This window comes from Sus scrofa, chromosome 5, assembly GCF_054392235.1.
Source record: "Sus scrofa isolate SSC_HxYL_T2T_F1_AM1 chromosome 5, Sscrofa_HxYL_maternal_Yorkshire_Landrace_v2.0, whole genome shotgun sequence".
Lineage (NCBI taxonomy): Eukaryota > Metazoa > Chordata > Mammalia > Artiodactyla > Suidae > Sus > Sus scrofa.
The window spans coordinates 98,859,385-98,880,822 of NC_139387.1; the positions used below are offsets into that span (position 1 = coordinate 98,859,385).

At 37.2% G+C, this 21,438-nt stretch overlaps 1 protein-coding gene across 16 annotated transcripts in view; it reads right to left on the reverse strand.

Annotated features, from left to right (window-relative positions):
* Positions 1–21,438, reverse strand: part of LOC146403580 (uncharacterized) — a 688,950-nt gene that overhangs the window by 106,105 nt on the left and 561,407 nt on the right. For 4 of the 16 annotated variants that reach the window (XR_014804409.1, XR_014804423.1, XR_014804420.1 and 1 more), the window contains 2 exons: positions 12,104–12,187; positions 7,858–8,009 (listed from right to left, as the gene is read on the reverse strand). The exons of 5 other annotated variants lie outside the window; for them this stretch is intronic. The gene's annotated coding sequence lies outside the window, so the exon portion shown is untranslated. Of the gene's footprint in view, positions 1–7,857; positions 8,010–12,101; positions 12,188–16,038; positions 18,946–21,438 lie in introns of those variants that run through there. 7 more of the 16 variants (XR_014804415.1, XR_014804432.1, XR_014804431.1 and 4 more) reach the window with 5 other exon arrangements.

The following is a 21,438-nucleotide window of genomic DNA, read 5'->3' on the forward strand; positions in this document are numbered from 1 at the left end:
TCATTTCCAACACTGACAAGTAAGATACCCATTTGAAAACCTATTGCATCACTTATTGATGTAAGATCATTAGTTTATTTTTTTTCCAAATTAAGACCTCCCTCTTAAGTGGTGCACAGACTACTTTCTTTGGGGCAATATTCATTTCTTCACGTATTTTCTTCACCAAAGCCTTTCATCCTGCATAAATTCAAGGGGGAATTACGTTGAAATTAAAAGAAACCCAATGTACTATCAAGACCTCTCCTCTGGAATTGAGCCAAATTCTCACTTCCTCTTTCCCCACGTCCACATTTACTGAGACTCAGCATTTCCTTTGAATTTATTGTTGTCATAGAAACATGTGTTCCTAGTTGACCTTTTGTTTTTCAAGGGGAAAGATAAACATGCCACCCACTTTGGGGACCCAACTAGAGGCTATTCCCAGAGAACTGTACCCTCCCAGCTGCAGAGTCTGACATGCATAGGAGAGCAGCCGTCTCCCAGCCTTGTTGGCAGCAACAGGCAGAGGATGGACGCCAGCTGTACTGGGGCTGGAGGAGCTTTGTGAACCCTCTCCTATTAGGCCACATCCCGTCTGTCTTTTAGGAGTGAAGGAATGTTTCAGGACAAATAAAGAGCAGTCTTATGCAATATAACCCCTAGGATTAATCTCTTGAAAATAATAGGCAGGCCACCTGAGGTGAAGGATAAGTAATAAAATATCTCTGATTGGACATAATGGAAATATACTACATATTAGAGATTAGAATGTTTAAAGGGAGGAAAATTTTAATGTCTATAGGTCCTACCTACTATAAATGAATCTTTTTTCTCTTTATTTTTTTTCCCACTGTACAGCATGGGGACCCCAAGTTACATATACATGTATACATAATTTTTCCTCCCATTGTTGTGTTGCAATGTAAGTATCTAGACAGTTCTCAATGCTACACAGCAGGATCTCACTGTAAATCCATTCCAAGAGCAATAGTTTGCATCCCTTAACCCCAAGCTCCCCATCCCTCCACTCCCTCCTTCCCGCCCCCGCCCCTGGGCAGCCACAAGTGTATTCTCCAAGTGTATGATTTTCTTTTCTGTGGAAACGTTCATTTGTGCCTTATATTAGATTCCAGATATAAGTGATATCATATGGTATTTGTCTTTCTCTTCTGACCTATTTCACCCAGTATGAGAGTCTAGTTCCATCCATGTTGCTACAAATGGCATCATTTCATTCTTTTTATGGCTTAGTAGTATTCCGTTGTGTATATATACCACGTCTTCATAATCCAATCATCTGTCAATGGACATTTGGGTTGTTTTCATGTCTTGGCGGGTGCATGTGTCTTTTTAAGGGAAGTTTTGTCCAGATATATGCCCAAGAGTGGGATTGCTGGGTCACATGGTAGTTCTGTGTATAGATTTCTAAGGTACCTCCATACTCTTCTCCATAGCAGCTGTACCAGCTTATATTCCCACCAGCTGTGCAGGAGGGTTCCCTTTTCTCCACACCCCCTCCAGCACTTGTTATTTGTGGACTTATTAATGACGGCCATTCAGACTGGTACAAGGTGGTATTTCGTGGTAGTTTTGATTTGCATTTCTCTAATAATCCGGGATGTTGAGCATTTTGTCATGTGCTTGTTGGCCATCTTACATCTGACTTGGAGAACAGTCTCTTCAGGTCTTTTGCACGTTTTTTCATTGGGTTGTTGGCTTTTTTGCTGTTGAGTTGTATAAGTTGTATATTTTAGAGATTAAGCCCTTGTCCATTGCATCGTTTGAAACTATGTTCTCCCATTCTGTAAGTTGTCTTTTTGTTTTCTTTTTGGTTTCCTTTGCTGTGTAAAGTCTTGTCAGTTTGATGAGGTCCCATTGGTTTATTTTTGCTTTTATTTCTGTTGCTTGGGAGACCGACCTGAGAAAAAAACATTTGTAAGGTTGATATCAGAGAATGTTTTGCCTATGTTTTCTTCTAGGAGTTTGATGGTGTCTTGTCTTATATTTAAGTCTTTCAGCCATTTTGAGTTTATTTTGGTGCATGGTGTGAGGGTTTATATTCTAGTTTTATTGATTTGCATGCAGCTGTCCAGGTTTCCCAGCAATACTTGCTGAATAGACTGTTTTTCTCCCATTTTATGTTCTTGCCTCCTTTGTCAAAGATTAATTGACCATAGGTGTCAGGGTTTATTTCTGGGTTCTCTATTCTGTTCTATTGGTCTGTCTATCTGTTTTGGTACCAGTACCACACTGTTTTGATGACTGTGGCTTTGTAATATTGCTTTGTTTTTTTTTTTCCTCAGGATTGCTTTGGCAATTCTGGGTCTTTTGTGGTTCCATATGAAGTTTTGGATTGTTTGTTCTAGTTCTGTGAAAAAATGTCATAGGTAAATTGATAGGGATTGCATTGAATCTGTAGATTGCTTTGGGTAGTATGGCCATTTTTACAATATTGATTTTTCCAACCCAGGAGCATAGGATAGCTTTCCATTTCTTTCGGTGGTCTTTAATTTCCTTGATTAATGTTTTATAGTTCTTGGCATATAAGTCCTTTACCTCCTTGGTCAGGTGTATTCCCAGGTATTTGATTTTTGGGGGTGCAATTTTAAAAGGCATTGTATTTTTGTATTCCTTTTCTAATATTTCATTGTTAGTATACAGAAATGTGACTGATTTCTGAATGTTAATCTTATATCCTGCTACTTTGTTGAATTTGTTGATCAGTTCAAGTAGTTTTTGGCTTGAGTCCTTAGAGTTTTCTATATAGAGTATGATGCCATCTGCATAGAGTGACAGTTTTATCTCTTCTCTTCCTATTTGGATGCCTTTTATTTCTTTTGTTTGTCTAATTGCTGTGGCTAGGACTTCCAGTACTATTTTGAATAACAGTGGTGAGAGTGGACATCCTTGTCTTGTTCCAGATTTTAGCAAGAAAGGCTTTCAGCTTTTCTCCACTGTGTATTATATTTGCTGTGGGCTTGTCATAAATGTCTTTGATTATGTTAAGGTATGTTCCCTCTATACCCACTTTGGTAAGAGTTTTGATCATGAATGGATGTTGGACTCTGTCAAATGCTTTTTCTGCATCTATTGAGATGATCACATGGTTTTTGACTTTTCTTTTGTTAATGTGATGTGTGACGATTGATTTATGTATGTTGAACCATCCTTGTGAACCTGGGATGAATCCCACCTGGTCATGGTATATGATCTTTTTGATATGCTGTTGGATTCGGTTGGCTAAAATTTTGTTGAGAATTTTTGCGTCTATATTCATCAAAGATACTGGCCAATAGTTTTTTTTTTTGGTTTTGTTTTTTTTTTTGGTGGTGTCTTTGGTTTTGGAATTAGGTTGATGGTGGCATCATAGGATGTCTTTGGGAGTATTCCTTCTTCTTCAACTTTTTGAAAAAGTTTAAGGAGGATGGGCATCAGATTCTCTTTGTATGTTTGGTGGAATTCACCTTTGAAGCCATCTGGTCCTGAGCTTTTGTTTGTAGCATGTGTTTTTATGATGTATTCAATTTCATTTCTAGTGATCGGTCTGTTCAGTTGATCTATTTCTTCTTGATTCAGTTTTGGCAGGCTGTAGTATTCTAGAAAGTTGTCCATTTCTTCCAGATTTTCAAATTTGTTGGCATATATTTGTTCATAGTATTCTCTTTTTGTATTTCAGCAGTATCCATTGTGATTTCTCCTTTTTCATTTCTTTGTCTTTTTTTTTTTTGTCTTTTGTCTTTTTGTTGTTGTTGTTGTTGTTGTTGCTATTTCTTGGGCCGCTCCCGCGGCATATGGAGGTTCCCAGGCTAGGGGTTGAATCGGAGCTGTAGCCACCGGCCTACGCCAGAGCCACAGCAATGCGGGTCCGAGCCGCGTCTACAACCTACCCCACAGCTCACGGCAACGCCGGATCGTTAACCCACTGAGCAAGGGCAGGGACCGAACCCGAAACCTCATGGTTCCTAGTTGGATTCGTTAACCACTGCGCCACGACGGGAACTCCTCCTTTTTCATTTCTAATTTTATTTATTTGGGTTATTTCTCTTCTCTTAGTGAGTCTAGCCAGAAGTTTGTCAATTTTGTCCACCTTTTGAAAGAAGCAGTCCTTGGTTTTATTAATTTTCTCTATTGTTTTTTTGAATCTCTATTTTATTGATTTCCTCTTTGATCTTTATTATTTCCTTCCTTCTGCTGACTTTAGGGTTTTTTTGTTCTTCTTTTTCTAATTCATTTAGGTGGTGAGTTGTCAATTTGAGATTTTTCTTCTTTTTTGAGGAAGGCCTGTAAATTAATTTTAAGTTTGGAAGATACTTTGAGTATTGAAACTGAGAATATGAACCCAAATCACAGCAGTGATGATGCATCTAGCATATCCAGAGTCACTGTGGAGCATTTTTTAAAAAGTTCCACTGCTAAGGATATGCCCCTGGGTGCCTCTCTTTAACACATTTGCTGCACAAGTACTGTATGAGGGAGCCTTGCTTATACACATCTGCATCTGTGGCATTTTGACTTAGATATTTCAGAAACATCTCAGACTTAACAGAATGTTTGGTTTCTTCCGCAAACCTGTTTCTCCCCCATACCCTTTCCCATTTCAGTGGTTTAAGCCAAAATGGTGGTTATTATAGAGCCTTCCCCTTCCCCTTTGCCTTGGGAACTCTTGTCCCATTTATCACATTTAAACTGCCAGAAAGTCCATCAGTGTCTCCTAAAGTGGTCCTGGAATATGCCTTCTTCTAGTGCATCTGTAGCAGTAACCTGCAGTTAGCCTCTTTTCTCCCATACATTCCACGACATATTTCATTCACCCAGGAACCAAAGTGCTCTTTTACAAAGCCAACCAGATGAGGTTACTTTTCCTAGTAAAACTTACTAGTCTTCCAAATTTTTTTAGAATTAAATTCAATTTCTTTACCACAGCCTTAAAGGCCACACAAGGTCTGACCTCTGCTTAGCTCTCTACTCCTCTCATACCATCACCTACCTAATGCTTGACCCTTCATGCTCCTCCTGCAAATATACCCAACTATTTCCTGCTCAGAGATGTACATATGCTGATCCTTTGCCTGAACTATTTTCTCCCCTAGAACTTTCACTTGACACCCAACTTCACTTAGCCCTGTACTCTAACAGCACCTCTTTAGAATGGCCTTCCCTGGCAGCACTCTTTATAATGAAGATAAAATTAAATTAATTGAGTTAATCAAAACACTTAAAAAAATAAAAGCCCTTTTATAGTTACTATTATATCACCCAGTGTATTTTCTCTACAACAGTTATTGTGACGTAAGGTTATCTTTTTGTTTCCCTGTTTATCGTCTCACCCTGCTAGAAGATAGGGACCTTGACTGTGCCTAAAACATCACCTGGCAACATGGCATGAGCTTTATATAAATATACATATATCCATATCTATTTTCATAAATAGAAATTATTCCTAATTTTGTGAGATAACTTATTTCTCCTACCCCTATCTATCATCAGTGACACCTTAGTTCACTTTACTTTTTATTCTTACATTTTAGTCTCCTTACTTCTTTTAGAATTGAAGAGGAGCACTGCTGAGACTAACCTCAAAGGGAAAAAACAACGGGTTAATGTGTAGCTAGTTTTGTGTGACTCCTATGTGGTCATCTGGGACACTAGATCACCATTCCCCAAAGAATCCTTCCCAGGAAAGCACTTTGATTTGTTGCTTTAAGGGGGATTTAGAAACATCCTGCCCTGCCTAGTTTGGCATTGAAGAGCGAATAAACATGCTTGAACTCACTACATGCTTCAGGGCACATGTGTATAGTTTAATATACCACACTCTGAAAATGTCTTTCTCTCAGAAAACACACACATACCATCCAAAAAGAACACACACTTTATTGAGTCCAATTAGCTCCTGGGTGGTCTAGCACTTAAAGTCCACATGTTGATAACTTAGTGTATTCTTCACAGTGTCTTGAACCCAAATAAATCAAAGATTCACTCATTGTATTATTCTATACATTGTTAGCATTAAAAAGTATAACTTCAGTTATAATTATCACAGATGATTTTATTATAGAAGCAACAGACATATTTATGCCTACGTTTTTAATTCTATTACCAGTGACAACAAACTTTACACAGTTGTATTTTGGTCTTTATTATTATTATTAATTATTGCTGTTTTGTATCTAAAAAGTCTTTATCCCTCAAATTATAAGAAGTGTTTTCTCTCTTTCCCTCTTAATTTTTAATTTTTTTTTTTTATGCCCACAACCATGGCGTACGCAAGTTCCAGGCCAGGGATTGAATCTGAGCTGCAGCTGTGTCCTATGCTGCAGCTGCAGCAATGCCAGATCCTTTAATCCACTGTGCCCAGGCAGGGATCTAACCTGTTCCTCCACAGGGACCCAAGCCGCCACAGTTGGAGTCTTAACCCACTGCACCACAGTGGGGAAACTCCTCCCTCTTAATTTCAATGAGCTCACATAAATTCCTCATATATGTAGCTTATTTGTTCATTCTCTCCTCTCTATATCACAACATAGATTAGGTGATTCCAAGAGTCTTTGATATAGCCCATTTATAAATCAAACATGTCGCTATGATTCCCTCTATCATATCTCCTCCTAACGCAGTCTCTGACTTTTGCTATGAAATTCCACTTCTGCATATTCCAGTGGTTTAGAAACTTTAATTCTCTAAATTCCTAGAAGTTCCAAGGTGAAGTACTGAAGAGTATGATGTGGTGAGGAGGTGGGGGAAGGGACAGAGAGCAAGGCTGTGAGATTCCCCCATGTTTCCATCTACCAGAGATCTTTATCTATTAAATTAGCCTTCTGAATAGTATTTATTTTGAAGAAATTATTTCTACTCAAAAAAATTGAAAATCATCACTTGACTCATGATTTGTGCAACTCTGGACAACATAAGACAAGCACCAGGCTGAGGTAGGCTTAATACACCTGATGCTACCCAAGGAAATTGTGTCTACAAGGCACTGAACTGTTTACACTTCCCAGGGGCCTACAAATGTGACCCTCAGAAATCAGGCTTATGGGATAATCTCAGGCCTCCCATGTGTATACCTAGGGAACTCTCCAGTTTCTAAAATAATTAGACCATCTTGAAAGTGCACCATGTTCCTCTGTATTTAATTACAGTTGAATGAAACAGTAGCTTACATTTTGATCCACTGCACTTTCTACTACTTCTTTTTGATTATAATGTTCCTTAAGCCCAGTATCACTCAATGGGAATCTCTACTTTCCTCACCCCAGACATTCCCTATTAAAAATCCTACCCATTCTTCCAGAATTAATTAAAAATCTATGTCTTTTATGAAGGACCCCATAATCCCATTAGTCAGAAATGATTGTTACTTCTGTTCTGCATAGTTTGTACTTCAGTGCACTGCTTGCATCTTCCTGCCTCAGTTTATGTTTGCTTTATGCCGCCTGCCCCAAGAGCTGCCCTGTGTCTACATTTTAGTATTCACCTCTATCCAACCTGTGTGCCCCAGAACATAATATAATTCCCTGTGCATGCAGTAAATGTTCAGTAGAAGATTGCAGTTCTGGATTTGTTAGAAAGGTAGATGACAAGTCAAGTTCCTTCATTTTAGATATCATAAACCAAGCCAGGATACTTTCAGCAGAAATGGAATTTTAAAAAGGGTATGAGAAATTGTGTTTAGAGACCACATTATCAGGAAAAATATCTAAAGTGATGTCAGAGAATTGGTCCCATACAGACCTCTATGCAACCACTACTGGGCACCAGCCCAGCTGCTGTACCATGGAAACCATAACTGCCAGAACTTGGACAGGCTGACAGAATCACAACCATCACCTGTTCTGGGACTTAATCCGGCTTTATTTGCTGCTCTACTCTTACCTGCATGGATTTCTTACTACTCCTGATTCTCTCCATTGAACACCTTGAGTTGAAGATTTAGAATGTGGTGAGATTATGTCCAGGAAAATGAATTTCCACTTCTACTGGAGGCATCTCCACCTCTACCAAGTCTCACCAGGTAGAGAAGTGACCTAAAAGAGGAAAAGGCTTTAGAGGCTCAGTGTAGAAAATGAACCTGATTACAGGCATCATTTTTAACTTGACATTTCACAATTTACGTTTATTTAAATGTCCCAATCGTCACTTTCTCAACCCTGAGGAAAAAAAATCCTTAATTCCTATTTGCTAGTGTGTATATGATTTGTTTACTTTCAGTGCTATCAAAATTCTACCAAGATTTAAAATTCACTCCCAAATCCAATGGTTTTGTTGTATAAAGATGTCCCATGCTTAACTTTTTATGTATACTTCTTCAGCTACATCTATAGTATGTCTTTAGTTCGTCCCTTTTTCCACCAAAATTGCTCACTGTCAGTTGCTTTAAAAATACCTGGTATCTAGGATATGTGCATCACCTTACCCTTACAACAACTCTACTTCCTTCACTTATTCTCCAGCTAAAACTCTTAATACATCTGCTGCTTTTCCTAAAACTGCTGATATATCCTGATACTCTTTCACCAGGACCCAAGTGTGCTTTCATCCACTATTGCATTATGGAAAATAAGGAACAGAAGTCTTTATTCTTGATCTTAGATGTGGAAGAAGTCCTAATCCTTTTGTAATTGTACAGCCTCCAAAATAAATCCATGTTCTCCCATCATCTGAGGTTTACGTAAAAGCTTCTTTAAAAGCTTATATAAAGTATTCTCTGTGCCACAAATGTGACATAATAATCAAGATTTCTAAATAACCCATTACTAGCCACTTTCTATCATTCCTTTATTAAGATAAGTGCATTCATATAACATATGTTCTCTTTGATAATCTTGTTTATATTGAAATGGAATTCACTTGAACAAACATTTGTTGAGATTGAATAGAAATTAGTCTGTTCTAAGTTATGGGAGTAGAAATTAGATAAGACACAGTCTGTACCTTCAAGAGGTAATGGAGTAACAGGGAAGAAAGAGTGGACAAAAATTGCAGTAATTTCTGAAATGTTCAAGAATAGAGGTAGATTTAAGAAACAATGATATTATAGTGGTGGGGGGATGGGTTTTTTGGTCTGGGGACAGAGGTGACATTTCTTTGAGTGAATGGTGCTTATCTGAATTTTGCAAGGTACATAAGAATGTTCAGAGTTGAAAAGAAAGAGAAGGCCGGTTGGACAAGAAGGAATAGTGTGCAGAAAAGATCAAGAACTTGACGCAGCATTAACTAGAGAATTTTAAGCAGTTATTTAATAGACTAGATGTGGCTGGACAAGCATATAGGAATCAAAACATGCAGGTTCCTGTACTCCTGCCAGAGACATTTAGCCATAATTTAGCTTTAATCCTGCAGGTGATGGGAAGCTGTTGGGGGAATTTTGAACAAGAAAATGACATGATCAGACTTACATTTAACTATTATTAGAGATATCTCTCTTGGCAGCATGTGGAGGAAAAGTAGGAAGAGGGGAAGACTAACAGTGAGAAGGCTGACTGAATAGCAAGCTATTGCAGAAGTACATATAAGATGGTAAAATCTCGCAACTAATGAAGGGTAGCTGTTGACTTGATTCTCATATTTCTTGCTTGGGAGACTTTTTTTTTTTTTCTTTTTAGGGCTGCACCCGCCGCAGATGGAAGTTCCCAGGCTAGGGGTCAAATTGGAGCTATAGCTGCCAGCCTATGCCACAGCCACAGCAACGTGGGATCTGAGCGGAGCCTGCAATCTACACCACAGCTCATAGCAACACCAGATCCTTAACCAACTAAGAAAGGCCAGGGATTGAACCTGCATCCTCATGGATCCTAGTCAGATCCATTAACCACTGAGCCACAAAGGGAACTCAGTCTGGGAGATTCTATGCCCTTAACCAAGCCAGGAACTAAGAGCCAGGACTCAGAGATGAGTAGAGAAAACAAAACTTCTAGTGAGATATTTTTGTATAAATATCTAGTGGGCAATAGTTTCTGTGGGTTAGGTACTTTGCAGAAAAATCTAAAGTAGAGATACAAAATTGAAAGGTACCAATGTGGATTTGAGGAGTTTAGGTTTCTGAGGGGAGAAGATAGAGATTGAGAAGAGATCTGAAGTCAGAAACATAGAAATTTAAATAGCAGGCAAAATATTTCCAGCAAATAAATCATATATACAGGAAGAGAACCAAAAGAAAATAGCAGAGAGACAAAGGGCAGGGAGTTTCTACAAAGAAGGAATAATTAAAAAATAAAATGTCATAGTGAGGCCAAGTCCTTTGGATTTGGCCACCATATCATTTATTATCTGCTAGAACTGTTTTCAAAATAATATGTGAGTAGAAAAAGCAAGAGTAAACTTTTATTTTTTTAAAGCTAGCTAGAAAGCAACATAATGTATTGGAGAAATTTCTCAAAGATGGAGAGATCAAGCATATATCTAAACCGAAAATAAGGATTGTGTAGAAAATAAAAGTTTGAAGGTAAAACAGATAAACCAAGGCTTAGAGATGAGATGAAGAATATAAATGGGAGTTTTAGTCTCCACATAGAAATGGGGAACCTCCTTTTTTGAGATGAGAGAGGAAGAAAAGATTCTTGTAGATGGAGATGCTGTTGTCACTAGAGTGGTAGAATGTGGGTCATTTGGTCTCCAGTGGTCTCACATTTTTGTGGTAGAAGAAATAATTTTCTTAGCGTGGACCAGTTATGGATTGGATGAAGCTTTTGGATGTGGGGCAGATTTGGAATAGCTACTGAAGAAATGGAAGAGGAACAGAGATCGTGTTCTTTCCACATTCATTATAATTTTTTCTGTCAATTTCTTAGGTCATTTTTCCACCTCTCTGTATTACAGAAGTATAATTAAATAACTCTGTAATCTCTTGTTTGTCATTTTTTTCTTAATTGTATTTCTCCTTTTTCCTCTCTTCTCTTCCAAACTAGCTGAAATATTTAGGATTTCCTGTTTTCCTCTTCAGAATTCCTGCTTGAAGCTGTCAGTTGACAATTACTAAGGCCCTAGGAGGGGCCAAAAGGGGAACACCCAAGCTAGAGAACAGCCAGATTGCAGTTTTACACTTTCTGTTTTGTGCTTAACAGCATTTTTTTTCTTCTACTACTACATGTGCATGGCTTGTGCCTACATTCATCATCCAGTAGTCTCTCCTTTTTTTTTTTTTTCTGGAATGTTGAAATGCTGCTTTAAAGCCAGTCATAGGTCAGTTTACTTCTTTCCTCATACTTAGGAGCCACGATGGATTTTTACTGGCTTAAAGCAAAGACTTGATGGAGTTAGATGCAGATATCCGAGAGGTATGTCCTCATACTAGCTTCCCTCACGGTAGAAAAATGGCATACAGAAGTTTCAACCTCATCTCTGCCTATCATACTACCAAGAGAAAGACTTTATTTAACAGTCAAATAACAGTTCTGAACTTTGATTCAGTTGGACCAATCTGAATAGATCACTTTGATCTAGAATCTGGACTTCAGGCTGATTGGCTTAAGCCTGGGTTGTTTCATATCCTACTGAGGTGAAAGGGATAATATTACGTTGATTGGTTCATATCAATTGGAATCCACTTGGATCTGAGAATGGGGTCAATTTTACCTTAATCAAATGGATCTTATATAATAGGAATGGGGTGGGATGGAATGAAAGCCAGAGAGTCAATAAAATGCTTAATACTATAGGTTCAGTAGTGCTCATCCTCAGCCTATCTCCAGAGAATAATCCCCTATGCAGGCTTGTTTCACGGGTGTGTGACCTATGTTGTTGCACACAATTATTATTTATTACACAGAGTATATAATACATGGTATATAGTATGTACAGAGTACATAGAAATAACAACCAAATTTTTTGGTCTTCTCTACAAGTCTAAATTGCAAGTGAAAGGAGATATATTCCCTTTTCTATCCCTAGGACTGAGCACAATGAATATTTATGAAACTGAGGTTACCTAACCAAGGTTACAAAGTGCTAGCACCTGCCTTGCCAGGCTAGACAATTCTTTTATTTTCTTTCCTTATCTCCTCAAAGAGACGGGGCTCAACTTCCAACTAACACTAAAGAAGCTGAATTTGTGATCCAACGTATAGTCTTGTGCTATATATTTTTTTAATAATAGATGGAAATGGCAATGGTAATAATGTACCTTGCTGGCACATACTGAGCCTCGCTGTCTCTGATTTTGTTTGTTTATTGTTGCTTGTTCAATTGCTTTTTAGTGCTCTGTTTGCTAAAAAAAAAAAAAAAAAAAAGCAATGTGTTAAAAATTCCTTGTACATTTTAAATATTTACATTTACTAAATTAAAATTTTATAGTGCATAAAATTATAATAATATGACATACAATCTCATTTGGAGTTTTCCAAATGTTAAATTCAAGGCTTTAAATATGAGAAGAAGCAAAAACGTTCCTACTAATTTCTGTGTGACAGGCTCTAGCTATACCAAGATTGTAGGTAACAGAATTATGGGGCTTTTACCTGCAGTTGTATGGTTGTGTGCTGCACAACCCCACCCCCATAGGGGGTGTCAGTTATATCATAGTCCCTGTGAATGTGCTCCCTTTAGCTGTGCAGTGCTGTATATGGTAACTACGAGCTAATGTCTACATTATTTTAATCCATTAATTTAAGTGTTTTTGTTTAAACCTTTTTAAAGGGTCTAGAGCCCTTTAAGAAGAAGAATAAAATAATTACATAAGTAAGAGCTTAGAATTCCTTACAAGAATGTACATCAGTGTCATAAATAAAGTATGCTTATATCCCTTTAAATGAGCAATTGACTACATTTAAAATTGTTTCTTAACTGTATATGCTCTGTCAAATGAGAAGTTTGACAAATTTCAGAACTTTCTACCCTTGTACATAAACTCTTTCTTATACAAGCTCAAGCATCTAGCACAGAGTCCCAAAATAGGCCCTTAGTGGGGTTTGTATGCATGAATGAATCACTAAGGTAAATAGCATAAATAACATGAGTTATGATGTTGTGATTTCTTTATAGCAGGATAGTTATTAGGTATTTATATGAAAATAAATACATTTCTTATTTATATGAAAAGGAAACTATAGCCATTTACTAGACATCAATACATTGTAGTAAATATACTATTCAGATATTTCAAAGATTATTGGACATTTGGTATGAGTGGATATGATACCTAGAAACCTGAATCATCATTGGACCTCCTTCATCAAAAGGGTGATGTACAAGCCAGATAATAAATGGAGAGTCCTGATAAAATCCGGCTTTCAATAGGACCACTGAGTTCATTTTCCTGGTCACTGAATAATGGGAATTGCCATAATGGCAATTGGGGTGATCCAATATTAAGCCTTAAAGCTGTGGAATAAGATATAGGATCTTCAAGGATGCAGTGGTGATAGTTCTCTTCATATATTCATTTAGTATGCTACTGGTCCCTTGCAAACTAGACAGATCTTGAGAATAACTGTAGTCTACACAAAGCCTTGATCAAAGCTGTTGTGTTGAACATGGTATCCTTGCAAGAGATGACTATAGAAGTCTCAGGTATAAGGTATGTGGCCATTCTTTTTGGCACATGCATTCTTTTCTATCCAATTAATAAAGAACAACAGAAACTGTACACTTTCTTTTTTTTTTTTTTTTCTGATAAGCCCAAGCTCCCGATCCCTCCCACTCCCTCCCCCTCCCATCAGGCAGCCACAAGTCTCTTCTCCAAGTCCATGATTTTCTTTTCTAAGGAGATGTTCATTTGTGCTAGATATTAGATTCCAGTTATAAGTGATATCATATGGTATTTGTCTTTGTCTTTCTGGCTCATTTCACTCAGTATGAGATTCTCTAGCTCCATCCATGTTGCTGCAAATGGCATTATTTTGTTCTTTTTTATGGCTGAGTAGTATTCCATTGTGTATATATACACCACATCTTCCGAATCCAATCCTCTGTCAGTGGACATTTGGGTTGTTTCCATGTCCTGGCTATTGTGAATAGTGCTGCAATGAACATGCGGGTGCACGTGTCTCTTTTAAGTAGAGTTTTGTCCGGATAGATGCCCAAGAGTGGGATTGCGGGGTCATATGGAAGTTCTATGTATAGATTTCTAAGGTATCTCCAAACTGTTCTCCATAGTGGCTGTACCAGTTTACATTCCCACCAACAGTGCAGGAGGGTTCCCTTTTCTCCACAGCCCCTCCAGCACTTGCTATTTGTGGATTTATTAATGATGGCCATTCTGACTGGTGTGAGGTGATATCTCATGGTAGTTTTGATTTGCATTTCTCTTATAACCAGCAATGTTGAGCATTTTTTCATGTGTTTGTTGGCCATCTGTATATCTTCTTTGGAGAAACTGTACACTTTCACAGTAGAAAATAACAATATTCATTTATAGTTTTGCCCCAGAAATATGTTAACTCTGGTAACCACAGTTACAATGTAATTCGAAGAGATAGAGACCATGTGAGAGACATACCCCAATAATGAATGTATATTGATTCATTACATTAATGGTACTTTTCAGTTTAATCAGAGTGAGCAAGAGTTTACTAAGATTCTGGAGGCCTTGGTAAAACACATGCACTCCAGAGGCATGTGGATTCAAGAACATGACACTTCAGTACAATTTTAAAAGGACCTATGGTAAGGGGTATGCTGATATATCCCATATAAAATAAAAAGTAAATCCCTGTGTCTTGATCACTTATCACAGAGAAGGAAATGCAATGCTTGGATACATTGTTGGGTTCTAGAAGCAGCACATTTTACATGGAGGTCTACTTTTCTGGGTGATATACCAGGTGTCACAAAAGGCTACCACCTCTGAGCAGAGCCAAGTGCAGTAAAGGGTTCTGCAGAAAACTTAGGCTGCAGTCAGATAGTTCTGCCACTTGGGCCAGATGATCCTTCCCAGTTGTATTTGAAGATAAATGGTTAAAAGAGTGGCAGTGTGGCCTTATGAAAAACCTCAGAAGGAGAATCCTAACATAGGCCACTGGGGTTCTGGACTATAGCCATACTAACAGCAGAGAAGAATTATACTTCTTTTAAGAAACAGTTTCTTATAAGTTACTGAGCACCAGAAGATGTATAGAATTTCCATGGGGCACCAAGTAACCATATCTCTGAAATGACTCATTCTCAGCTAAGTTCTGTCAAACCTGTCAAGCACAGTGTCAGAAGGACCTGAGCTAACCCATCATAAGAAGAAAATGGAATTGAGTTTGAGCAGGATTATAGGGCCTGCATAACATATATGGCCCAAATCCCCGTGTCACCCACCACAGTTGCTTCTGTGACCTTCCTTCAGTTTTCATTTCACCCATGGCCATGTGAGGGTCTTGTCCATCCAGATCAAAGAGAAGTAAAAAGCCTAAGTTTGGTTTGTGGAGGGATCAGCATGATACATGGGTGCAAACCACAAATGCACAAGGGCAGTGTTACAGTTACAGGCAAACTGGAAGGAAGAGGACTGGAGCAGCAGAGACAAGGGATGTCTGGACTGGAGACATATGAATGAACGTAAGGAAATGGGACTGGTGTGAAGATTTTTGTCATTGCATATTAATATCCACCAGAAAATATTCACCTGGAGAGGAACTGAAGATGGAGTCGACAAAATGATTCAGTCAGCCTTTGTATTCAGCAGTCCCAGAGCTGACACAATAGGCACATGGACAGAGTAGCCAGGTGGCAGAGACGGAAACTAGGCATTAGCCAGTGGGCTGCCATTTAGTAAGACTACAGACAACTCTGAATGTCCATCCCAGCAGCCACAGAAATGATTGCTGGGACTTTAGTGTGGCATTATCTCTCAAGGAGACCAGCTGGTACCAATGTCAAGTCATCTGCTTTGGGCCCTCTTCTTTCTAGAAGGGCCAGTATTTATCTTCACGGGAATGTATACATATTCCAGATAGCACTTTGCTTTTTCCCTCCACAGGACCGCAAACAGCCTGACTATTCAGGGGCTTCTATAGCGCCAGATCTACAAACAAGGACATACACATAATAGCATTTGACCAAGGGACCCACTTCACAGCAAAGTGGGTACAGGAGTAACCATGGGACTCACACAGTATGAACTGCATCACATACCAGAACATGTAGAAGCAGCTGTCCTGACAAAGCATCAGATGGATGGCTGACTGCACAGTCTAATTCTTGGAGCAAATGGAAATGGCACTAATTTTCCTGATTTTTCAGAAGAATTGAAAAGAATCCATTAATTCAAGGAACGTCAGAGATACTTATTCCAGGTTCATAATTGTCCCTTGCTTCTTGGTCTCTCTCAAAATACTGGGTAGAATATTAAGATACCATCCCACAGGCATGAATTTTAACACCAATAAATAAATAGGCTTTTAGTTATCCATTAAATCCTTTAGCTTTTAGTCTTTTTGCAGAAAATTATGCCGAGTCTAATTGTAAAACTTTGTGCTGACCGTCTGTGAGTAAAAAAAAAAAGGGGGGGGGGAATAAAAATCAGATTTAGGAATTTAGGAAATTAAATTCTTGAGCTAAATCCTCCTTTAATATCCCCTCAAATAAAATCCTCCATGTAGTTTTGAACAAAGTATAATCTTGAGGAACATATTCACTAAAAACAGCCTCTAAAGTTTAAAATTTTCAGTCCCTTAAACAGAATATTTTAGATCCTTAAACTTAGAATTTATTAAATTTCCTTATCTTTTCCATTTATTTTATTTCATTTTAATTTATTAAAATGGATAGCAGGAGCCAGACGACATGAAGATAATTTCTATCTATTTTGAGTTATTAATAAAAAGATTTTAGAGCTGGCTTAAGAAATTAATATTTCTTTTCAAATTATTGGTTATACCAACTACTTATAAAGCTGAATATTCAGAGTATACTTCTGATGCAACATTAAAAAGTTAATACTGATACTTAAAATTCAGTTGGCTATGATTTTTCCTACCCTCAGAGTCTTCTGAATTCAGCTTGTTACTCTGAATTTATTATTAGGGATACTTTCTAGTTCAAAAGGGAGATAACTGATTACCTTCTAAACCATAAATAGACAATTTGTTACTTCACTGTTACTCCCTTAGGTGTTCATTGTGGCCCTTTTTACCTCTCAACTAGATTTTACATCATCCTACTGTCCTTTGGGCTTCTCCCTCAGTCCACTCAATACATAACTACTTGAACAGTTCTGTCACAGTTCAGGCAATAGCCAATTCACTAGCTTTAGCCAAAATGAAGTTTTGTGCTTGCTATAGCTTTTCCCTGGGTCCCCGCTCAGATGGGGGAAGCCTTTCTTATTATCTTAATCTGTAGAAATCCTTCCCCTCCTATCACATCTTGCACTCACATAAGCATGCATTAAAAAAGGAAAACTCAGCTTTAACCAGGAGACTTGGATCATAATCCCAGTTGTGTGCTAATGAGCTATGCACATTTTGGCTAGTTTTCACCTCTCTCAGACTCAGTTTTCTCATCTGTAAATTACTCATATATGAACTGGAGGAGTACTCCTCAGTGTGATCCCTGGGCCAGCAGCATCAGTATCACCTGGGAACTTGTTAGAAATGTAAATTCTTCGTACCAACCCCAGCTTTAAAAATCAGGAATTCTGGAGATAGGACCAAGCAACTGTGTCTTAACACTGATTCTATGTAATCCTAATCCCTGCTAAGGTTTAAGAACCACTACACTGGATGATCTCCAAGGTCCCTGTTATATCTAAAGTGTCTTTATTCTATAATGCCTTTCTCTCAGGTGCTTGCATAGCATTTTATATGTCTCTTACTACAAACATTACATTATACATTGTGCTTGAATTATTTTTGATATATCTCCTCCATCTCTTACTAGATGTCCTCTTAAAGATTAGAATTTCATCTTATTTATTTTATACCTGGGACAATAGCTAACCTAGAGTCATATACATTTTAGATGTTTAGTAAATCTTTATTAAACTCTTCATTAATTTTATTAAAATAAAAACAAATTAGAAAGCAACTATTTAATTCAAATTCAGTTGAGCTAATGCAAGGTTATAAGTGAGGAACTGAGGAGAAGATGCAGATGCAAACCTTGGATAAGGAGGAGCAGACCTCACCAACATGAAGTGATTGTTCTCACAAAATAAATGAACAAAAGAGGGATTCAGAACAGGTTAACTATAAACAACCTTACCCTTCAGGCTCTTCAACTGAGAAAGACTCAACCTGGAAAGGAATATTTATGTCCTGAAAATGTGCAACAAACAGATGTAAGGAGTATAAGCATAGTTTGAAATTTCTCCATCTTTCTCAATGATGTTGGGAGGGACATTTTTCTCCTTTAAAGATTTCTCTATTTCTATTCTTCCCAATATTGCGAGCTTTGCTCTTTCAAACGTCTTCTTGCCCAGTTTTTGAAGACTGGCAAGAGTGTTTTATTGAAACATTCCTCTCCTTCTCCTCACTTTATGTAGATTCTAAAGGCTTTTGTACTCTTTCTCACTCTTCAATTTAGATGAAAGCCATTAGGAATCACCTCTCAGGCCATGATACTTCACCTCCGGAGGAAAGCAGTCTTCCCCTCCAGTTGTGCTCCACTTTATTAAGAGGCAATGACATCCTATGAACCCGATGCCCAACAAGAGATTTTAGTAAAAAGAACTTTTGACAGTTTTTGTCACTCATCTATCCTCGTCTTGCTCCAGGACATAAAATCCTCTAGAACACTAATGGACCCATAAGAAGAGTGGGTGTTGATGAAGTCTTCTTAATCAATTGATATAGGACTTTTCTTTTATGTTAAATACATGTCTCCTCTGGGCACTATGGCCTTAGAAATACTTTAAATTTAGTTACGGTAAAGTGGAATGATAGAAGTGATTTCTTTCTTTTTTTAATGATTTTGACTTCTCCTCATTACACATTTACTTTCACCAGTTAACCTTATTTACTAGTTCTTTGATGAAAGAAAATCTATTGGAAGAAATATTTCTTAAGTCTTTTACATCAGCTTTTGTAAAAGAAAAAAAAAAAAGCCATATTGTAAATCCATACTAGTTTTTTCACTTTTTAAAAAGTGAATTGTAATTTATAAACAATATAATTCACCAGTTTTAAGTATAAAATTCAGTAAGTTTTGACAGATACATACATTCATTTAATAATCTCCACAGTCATGATATTGAATATTTGCATCTCTTCAAAAAGTTCCTTTGTGCCTTTTTTGTAGTCACTCCTCTTACCCTCCCCACCAGAACTCTAAGAACAGTGATCTGCTTTTTGTTGCATAGTTTTGTAGGATTTCATATAAAGAATCATGTAGTCTTTCCTGTTGGGCATTTTTTCATTTAGCATAATTCATTTGAGATTCATTTATGTTATTATGTCATTATGTGTATCATTTCTTTTACTGCTAGGTAGTAGTACATCGTACATATATTTGCAATATTTTGTTTATGAATTTACTAATCAATATACATCTGAGTTGTTTCCATTTTGGGGCTAATATGAATAAAACTGCTACAAACATTTAGGTTTAAGTTAGTGTAAGAACGTATATTTTCTAAACTCTTGAGTAGACCTCTAGAGGTGGACCACTGTAAATAATAAATTTGACTTCATAAAATTTTAAAATAATTTGTTCTTTAAAAGACACTGTTAAGAAAATGAAAAGACACACCAAAAAACTAGGAGAGTGTTAGCAAAATGTATTTATAACAAAAAATAATAAAAACAAAAAACTTTGGTCCAAAAATATATGAGGAACTCTTAAAATACAATAATAAGATTTTTAAGGGAAAAGAATTAAACAGATATATGGCCAAATAAGATATAGGAATAAAAAATAAGCCATGAAAGTATGGCCAACATCATACTTTATCATGAAAATACAAATTAAAATTCAATTATATAAAACACTCCATACCCATAATAGTGGTGAATTTAAAAAGCTGGTGATACCAATAGCTGACACTTTTATGCACTTACAGTGAGTCCTTTGGGGAAAAAAAAAATATGATGGTTTCTCATAAAGTGACACTATACACTGAGTATGTCCATTTTTAAATTTAGGCAATTTGAGGAGTTCTAATCATGGTTCAGTGATAAACCCAACTAGTATCCATGAGCATGCGGGGTTTGATCCCTGACCTCACTCTGTGGGTAGGGGATCCATTGTTGCCATGAGCTTTGGTGTGGGTCAGAGATAAGGCTCAGGTCCCATGTTGCTGTGGCTGTGACTTAGGCCAGCAGATTTAGCTCTGACTGGACCCCTGGCCTAGAAACTTCCATATGCCACAGGTGCAAAAAAAAAGCAAAAAAAAAAAAATTAGTCAATTTTTCATATTTCCAAGATTCCTTGTAATCATATATATATTTGTTCATTATTTATTCCTATTCATTATTTATGAATATTGTGGATTTATAAATACAATCAGTAATTAATAATATAATTAACAACATTTAATACACTTTTGCAGGCTGCATAATTACAAGGGGTACAATATCTTGTTTTTTTTCTTCATATTAATTTTCACATAGTGGATTATGACAAAAAGGTTATCCATGTTCCCTCTCCCTTAGTTGATATAAACCATATAAATTCAAAGGTATAATTATTAACATGATTGTTGTCAACCATAGAAAGAAATTACTAATATGATTATCGTGTCTGTTTTTTTGTCCATTTCACATGCCCTTTTTTAAGATTTCTATTTTTTATATTATAGTTGATTTACAATGTTCTGTCAATTCTGCTGTAGAGCAAAGTGACCCAGTCATACACATATATGCATGTTTGTGTGTGTGTGTGTATATATATATATAGTTTTTCTCACATTATCATCCATCATGTTTCATCACAAGTGACTGGATATAGTTCCCTGTGTTATAAAGCAGGATCTCATTGCTTGCCCACTCCAAATGCAATAGTTTGTATCTACTAACCTCAAACTCCCAGCCCATCCCACTTCTCCTCTTCCTCCCCCCTTGTAACCACAAGTCTGTTCTCCAAGTCCATAAATTTGTTTCATTTCTGTAGATAGATTCATTTGTGCCATATATTAGATTCCAGATAAAAGTGATATCATAGGTATTTGTCTTTCTCTTTCTGACTTATTTAACTTAGTATGAGAGTCTCTAGTTCCATCCATGTTGCTATAAATGACATTCTTTTTCTTTTATATGGCTGAGTAGTATTCCAGTGTGTGTGTGTGTGTGTGTGTGTGTGTGTGTGTGTGTGTGTGTGTGACTTCTTAATGCATTCATCTGTCAAAGGACGTTTAGATTGTTTCCATGTGTTGGCTATTGTGAATAGTGCTGCAGTGAACATGGGGGTACATGGATCTTTTTCAAGGAAAGTTTTGTCCAGATACATGCCCAGGAGTGGGACTGCTGGATCATATGGTAGTTCTATATTTAGTTTTCTGGGGTACCTCCATACTGTTTTCCACAGTGGTTGTACCAATTTATATTCCTACCAACAGTGTAGGAGGGTTCTCTTTTTTCTACACCTTCTCCTGCATTTGCT